Source organism: Carassius gibelio, chromosome B8 (genome assembly GCF_023724105.1).
Source record: "Carassius gibelio isolate Cgi1373 ecotype wild population from Czech Republic chromosome B8, carGib1.2-hapl.c, whole genome shotgun sequence".
Lineage (NCBI taxonomy): Eukaryota > Metazoa > Chordata > Actinopteri > Cypriniformes > Cyprinidae > Carassius > Carassius gibelio.
In genome coordinates this window covers 18,351,619-18,359,481 of record NC_068403.1, presented here as the reverse complement: position 1 = coordinate 18,359,481, position 7,863 = coordinate 18,351,619, and the positions used below count along the sequence as shown (strand labels likewise).

At 35.3% G+C, this 7,863-nt stretch overlaps 1 long non-coding RNA gene across 1 annotated transcript; it reads right to left on the bottom strand.

Moving 5' to 3' along the window:
• Window positions 1-469: 469 nt before the first annotated feature.
• Window positions 470-2,204, bottom strand: LOC127963541 (uncharacterized). Its single transcript, XR_008154857.1, has 4 exons — window positions 1,920-2,204; window positions 1,766-1,831; window positions 946-1,082; window positions 470-827 (listed from the first exon to the last, which is right to left on the bottom strand). It is a non-coding gene; the product is annotated as an uncharacterized LOC127963541 (long non-coding RNA).
• Between the last annotated feature and the right edge of the window lie 5,659 nt (window positions 2,205-7,863).

Here is a 7,863-nt window from a genome sequence, read left to right as displayed (position 1 = left end):
ATATATATATATATATATATATATATATATATGTGTGTGTGTGTGTGTGTGTGTGTGTAACAAATTGTCACCAGTCTCTGAACGTCACCAATAATATTCTGAACATTCCCTTGGCCCCTACGAAAATTTACCATGGTTCTGCTACAGTAACTATAGTAAAACTATGGTGTTTTTATAATTACAGCTCACAGTAATTAATATGCCAACAAATATTTTTACTACAATAAATCCATGGTTACTTTTTGCAAGGAAGGAACTATACAGGTTCTAAAGAACTTGCCCAAAAACACTTGTTACTTTCTGTTATTTGTTTTCTGAACTGCACTACTGAAAACCTCATTAATCCTCACAATCCTGTCACAACTAAATTAAGAATCCATTATGAGCAATGCATAGCAAATGATGTTATCATCAAATATGAGAAACCTTAAAGAATGATAGACTGATGTAAATGACCGAAACCTGTTGCCATGCACGTGTTTTCCATAGCTTTTTTATTAAAACATTATACACTGCAAAGTTTAACTTTAAATGACATCAATTAATACATCAAAACCAGTTGATCTCAGTCCATTCTCTATTTCCCTTCAATGAACTTAACACACAAATGTGTTTCATGCCGCTAAAAAAAAAAAAAAAAAACAGTCCTTGGAACAAAATCCTGTGTAAACAAAAGCCCAGAAGATCACCACGCCGGCCTCTTCCCTGTACCCTGGTGGGTTAAACTTGAAAAGGGCTCTGCACTGCAAGCATTCCCTGATGCTGTACATCCGTCTGAACTCGTTCCGGTCAGGAGACAGGAGGACAATTCTTCCAGTTGGCCACAACTGATAGTGTAAAGACAAAATACATGAAAGATAATAATAATAATAATACAAAAAAAGTTTAACAGCCTTCTACTACAAAATTCAATTGGAGAATGAGCATTAAACGGGGAAATCTTACTGTCTAGCCAGGCAAACTGTGCCGCTTTCCGAAAAACTTCGGAGCACATCCCTAAACCATCTGCAAACCAGAGAAAGTGTCAAATATGCAGAGTCACCCGCCGACAAAATAACTTCACTGAAGATTTCCAGGGGAAGCTGTTGAATCAAAAACATACATAGGTTTATTTATACATGTATATAAAAGTTATTAAAAATTATATAAACACTGAATACAGACAACCATGCTTTAAAACTCTCATTAAAAACTCTATAGATTGTTGTCACAACTGCATACTCATTCTTTTATAATAACACTAATAAAATGTTAATATATACAGTACTGTGCAGAAGTATTAGGCATGTTAGTATTTTCACATTGAAAAAAAAAACTGTTTTAAGACAATTATTTATATATTTTGCTGTTGTGTGTCAGTAGGATATATTAGTTTACATTTCCACACATTCATTTTGCCATTAATTGTAATAATCCAGTGAGATATTTGTATATATTTGTATGCATTATCCACATGAAGATCTTTTACATTGAATATAAATATTTCTGTCTTATATGGTGAACAAAATCCACATTAGATCGCAAACAGAAGTTATTTAAAAAACTCGCTGAAAATGAATTAAGCTGAAATGTTTTTAAATGTCTTTGATGCTGATGTTAACTGATAGCTATATATTAAATAATCCACAGTGCTGACCAATATAGTACTTGTACATAATACCAATTTCACATCTGAACAACTATGTAGCTGTAATAACTAAAATACCTCTGCATGTACACACATATGTAATTATTAGTTCTTAATGAATGTATGTGCACAAATAACCTGCTTTGCTCGACTCTGCCTGAAGACATGGTGAATGGTGAAGTTCCTCCTCTCAGTGGTTGAGCTCTAAAAGAACAAATGTCAAGAGGTAGGTATATTGCTAGATATAGTACAGAGTAATGTTTCATGTAGCAACATTCAAACAGCTACATACATTTGCGGAGTAAAGCTGTCCAGGAGAACAGAACACCACCACCTCCTGATCATGTCATCCTGAAAAATAATAATAATAATAATAATAATAATAATAATATACACACAAAAATCATGCATGTCTGTTCAAATAACTTGACAAATGTGATGCCATACCTCTGTAAAATCGAACCTATGAACTAAAGCCATGTACAGAGTGTACTGTTACAATCCACAAAGAACAATAAAATGAGCAATTTATAACAATTATTAACAATAATTATTCCGATTGAACGTACCATGGATAAATAAATGATCGAACATCGCATTTCATATTATAAGATATTTACACAACCACCTTTACTTGACTCAAGCAATCAACGGAACTCTGCTGCTGTAGTTGCCACCGTTCTGTTTGTTTCAACGCAAACTGCCCCCTGCTGGCTCGGAGGAAAATGTCAAAGGCGGGGAAAACAAATATGGGCGGGGCGACACGTGTCGCTCCGCCTCGAAGTGTCGCCCCGCCCCATCGTCCAGACTGCACTCTGGGGTTACTCCACTGAGCAGCATAGAGCTAATTTTACTATTTTTATTTAGAAATGTAACTATATTCATTTTTACAATTATTTATTAATGTCACACACACACACATACACACACACACATACCTAGTGCCTTATGACTTAAAAGATGAGAGTGGTAAATGTTACAGACATGGAACTCTTCAGTCTATTGTTGATTTTTATTTCCACTTCACTGTTATCCAAAGGGACATAACTATTTGCACTGTATTTATCAGTGGGACAATATTCATACAATACTACAACCTAGAAAATAATTTACAGGTCTCAGCAGCACGAATTATGTGCCCAGCTACATCTGATTCAAATATTATGCTAATTAACAGTGAGCGGTGGTTTCAGACATTACAGTGCTTCACTCGCACTGACTCTAATTCTGTCTGAAAGAATGAAAAGACAGAGCTGAAGGCTGTCAGATGAAAACCGATCCGATTCGACCAATCAGATGAAAGCAGCGTTTCAGCTCCGCCCACAAGTGCGAATGAAATATTGAAGCCATAAACCGAAATGATCAAAACATACACGGACCAACTGTCTTGTCCATCTTGTCTCACTTGAATCCGCTCCTTGAGATTTGAGTCTCTGACCTTCTGTAAGCCCCGCCTTGTTCACACAATGATTGACGTGGCGCGAGGGCGGGGACACGTGATCGGCTCGGAATGCATTTTCAATGTGCACATTGAATTTTGCTACATTCATTGCGGGACACCGAATGAAAATGCAATCGTAAGTGTCTTGACTGTGAGTGTTAATGCATTTAAGAAAAATAGCATTTAAATTATCATTTTGCCACAGTTTTTGCTTTAACATGTTAGACATATCTAATCATTTCTGTAATACATTTTCATTTTAATTTTGCAACTTATAAAGCGTTAAAATTAATATTCATTTTACATATTAAAACTGGTGTAGTAAATGGCAAATTAAAATTATGTAATTTAATTTTCATTTTCATTTTGCACCAAACGTTGCACAAATGTATTGGAAAATGTAAATGTAAATACAGAAATGCATTGCCATTTTACATATTGCATTGTCATTTTGCATATTACATCCCAAATTGAATAATGCTACCCATATGCTTCCATAGCCATGCTCACTAGAGTTTCATTAATACTGTAGATCAAGCTGATTGCTTACTGAACTAACAATAACCTGCTCTGGAGCAGGCTTTCTAGTGGATATCATATGATTCATGCTCACATACTTATTGATATGAAACTTGATATGATTTAAAGATAAGTCAGGCAATTCCTGTATACAGAGAAATACAGACACAGTATGTTAAAAACACATTTTCGTTCATAGTCATGGTGTTCCAAAATAGCACATATGAGTACAGTTAGTTGATCTTAAGTTTATCTTAAGAAGTACTAAATAATCATTTTTAGTAAATTAATTACAGAATTAGTGCTAAAAAATAAAGCACTTTAACTACATTATGGAATCTTTCAAACAGCAGACAGGAATATGTGCTTAAAGATTTTGAAGATAAAGATAAAAGAAATAAAGATATATGACATATGATATATGATAAAAAAAGAAAAAAAATATTTCCCCCTTCCTCCTATAGCTAAAGAGTTGAGCTTCAAGATTCAGGATTGTTTATCCTAACAAATGAATTTGTAAGATTGAAGTTTCATTTTCATTTTTTTCAAGTTTCCGATATCACCCAAAAGCCACAAGCCAATAAAAATAAAAATAAAATAAAAAGCCAATTTGAATCATTACTTTACACATTTGTAATAGCAAAGAATACCCAAGACATGTCACTCGTGTAGTTTTAATTGGGGAAAAATAGATAGTGACTGACAACATATTGCTTTGTTTCATAATACTCAATTCATTGTTGTAAATTGAGATTGGTGTCTTTAGAAGATGTATATGTGCTGAATTCTACATAAATAATTCACAACAATGCCGTCCTATGGGCACAGCCATTGATAGAGGCTGCAGCGGAAATTCTTTTACGCTACTATTTGAATCTTCCACTTTTCAAACGCAGAAGTGTGATAAAGGCCTATAGAAACAGTCAGCGTTCTGGTCGATCTAGTCTGAGAAATAAGCTTTTTATAACGCTATTTGAACAAAAGTAACAACATTTACAACACAGTTGTTGTCAGATTTCTTTGGTGATTTCAAATATGAAATGTAATCCTAAACTTAGTGAACAGTTTTGTAGAATTTGATGTTTTCCCATTCAAAGAGAAAGGAGTTGCACTTGGATGCCCGAGAGGCGTTTCAAAGATGGCCGCCGAGTGACATGACTTGTCTTAAAGAGACTTTGGTAAAAGACTTTAAAACATTTGTAATGTCAAATCTGTTTTAAACTATTTAAATACAGAGACCTTAAATACTGACTACTGAAGCATATTACTGCATATTATTAACTCAGATTAAAATGTTTTATAGAGGTTATATTGAGTGTTTAATTTATGTTCAATGTAGCATTTGTTAGGTCTTTAAGTACACTTAATTAGAGACAGACATGGAATTCACCTGCAGCATTCTGTGTTTCTATGGTGCTGTTTAGGAGTATTTTTAGATATGTGTTTGAGGTTTTTGTTCGCTACTTGGCCAGGATGGAGATATCTCAGGGGACACTGCGGTATAGGATATCACAGTGAATCAGACAGTTATAATGTGATCAGAACTTTCCTAAAACTGACCAAGCTGCAAGAATTCCAGAGTGGGCCCCCAAGATGCATGACCATAAATCTGTCTGGGATCCTAGAGCCAACAATTCTGGAGTAACCAAACCAACTCTTTCACAGCTTCAACATATAATCCTCAGGAAGAAGATGTGGATTCATGTGGGTAACCAAGATTAAAGGTCAAAAAGAAAATGCATCATGACTATCACGAGTAATACCACGAAGAAAATCATGAGTTAGGAATTCACTGGTTTGGTTTTCCTCACTCAGTACAGACAGTAGTATCAGGCTCCTTCTAGATATTTAACCCACGCATATGACTATATCATGTTCTAATCACTTACTGTTTGTCTTTTTGAATAATTATTGAATAGTTTATAGGTTTATATTCTATATTGTTATGTATGTATTTGATAGTTTGTGACTCAAATGTTTCTATTAATTCTTGGTAAAATGCATTATTTGTGTTATATAAAAAATAGCTAAATTATATAAGACAACATGCTGATTTATGTATAGGGATGAGAAACCTAGCAACACTCTGAGCTAAGACTGTGTTTAATTGGTCAAGACACTAGGGATGTGTCCAACAGCCAAGTTTAAAAACACGACAAACACAATTTGGCTTAAGGCTTTTTGCTTTTAAGATTTGCATTCATAAGTGCTCTTTCAGCATGAATGTCGGCCTGCATCTTTGCTGTTCCTTTGACATCATTGTGAGGTTAGCCTCTAGCCTCATCTGCACTTTTCTTCTTTCTTTCTTTTACTTTCATATCTTTTCTTGTCCATTGAGTGTTTTGTGTTCTACAAGGTGGGAAACCCCTTTCAGCAGTACATACAAAAGGGATTCTCCTAACACAACCAATGCAAGTAAACCTCCAGATTCTGAATTGGTGCATTTGATATAAAGTTTCATAGCCTTACGGAAAACTCAGTCCGAAGGTTAAATTAAATGACTGACGGCTATTCAGGTCTAAGCTATTCCATAAATTGCTTCGAACATTTTCACTCTCTTAAAACTCATTATTTCCCCACTTTCTCTCTTTCTACAACTTATGTGAATGTGTGAGTGCATGCGATTATGAGATTCATTTATATGTCTTAAATTTGTACAATAAAGTCTTGTTCATATTTAAAAAATTGTACAAGTTGTGTCTTGTGTTTACAAATGAATGTCTTAAACTGCCGATCTTGTTACCATGCTAATAAATAGTGTGTTCTATATACTTTGAAAATCTGTTGCACAGTTTATGTTATATGGCCCATTCAACTGAACACTGGCAGATTCAGTTGTTCAGGGGTAAAACAGCTATTCTGTCCAAAATCCGTGTGAATATCAAAATGAATTCCCTTTGACCTAATTTTACGTTTCCCTTGCAGTGGAGAGCAATAATCTGTGAGAGGAGCAGAAAGGAAAGAGGAACTGAACTTCAGAAACAAAAAAGAGGCAGCAATGAAAAAAGTGGAATGCACAGTCTTTAAGATAAAAGAAAAAAGAGAGGTGTGAAAAAATGAGAATCCAAACAAAAGAAAAACTCAAAAGAAAGATTTGGGTTGTCTAGAGAAGATGATCTGGAGGCATAGATGATAAACCCAATTTTACAACATGTGTCAAACCTCTGCCAGCACAAGCAGCCAGATCTTCTTTATTGATGCAAGTAGATGCAGAATCATGGAAAACATGTGGCCTAGGGCTTGCCACGTGTGGTTGCAGCAGGAAAGCATTTAAGCAGGATCTATTGTAGCAGTTGCACTTTATTAACAATAAACAATAAACTCTAAATAATAAACTTACAAAAACAGAGCAACATCCAAATAAACATAAGAATGGTCAAGAGGCTAAACTAAATAGGGAGTTCAGTCTTCACCTCTCCCAGTCAATAAACCATTCTTCAGTATCCAGCTTCACTAATACCCTCTCTGCTACTGAAGGTATCACACCCCTGGTCAGACTAACTGTGGGGCTTGGGCTCCAGGGGATGGTTGGCTCAGTCCAACTCTCTGGTACTGACTCTCTAGGTCACACTAGGGCCTAGTCCAACACATACAGTACATGGGTAATTTTATAAACTAAAAAAAAAATCTTGTCCACATGAAAATGCAAAAAACACGCAATAAAGTATTTTTGTATGGAATGTCAAGAGTATGCCAAACCAACGGTTGGCGATAAAACCTTAACCGTAAAGCCATGTTGGCCAATCACAGATCGCCTCATGTAAAGAATGGAGATAGCGGGGCACAATCTGACATCAAACAAAGGAGATAGCAGCGTGCACTCAGAAGCCAAAATCTGCAGTTATACAACACTGCAACCAGAGTTTCTGACAATTTTCACACCAGAAGGAGTTTTCAAAAAGATTTGCATGTGGACTAAATGATAAACCGCAAAAGGCTGTGGTTTTAAAATACCCATGTTTGTGTGAACAGGGTCTAGTTCAACTAAGGAAGACAAGAACTACTCAAAACTAAATGAAAACAAAACAGACACATGACAGAGCCCTTTCTAGTTCTTCTTCTCTTCTGTGTTCTGTTTAACCATAAAATGTGTGCCAGTAAAAGGCAGGGGAAAAAAAAAACATTACAGAAACTTCCCCAAAATGTCTAACATAACTTAACATTAAACACTAACAGGTCTGAAGAATGTGTAAAATAACACTTCATCCCTAAATTTACTCTCCTAATGCAATCCCTTTCAAAGCATGCAGGGAACTACAGATCCACTACCCAGTTA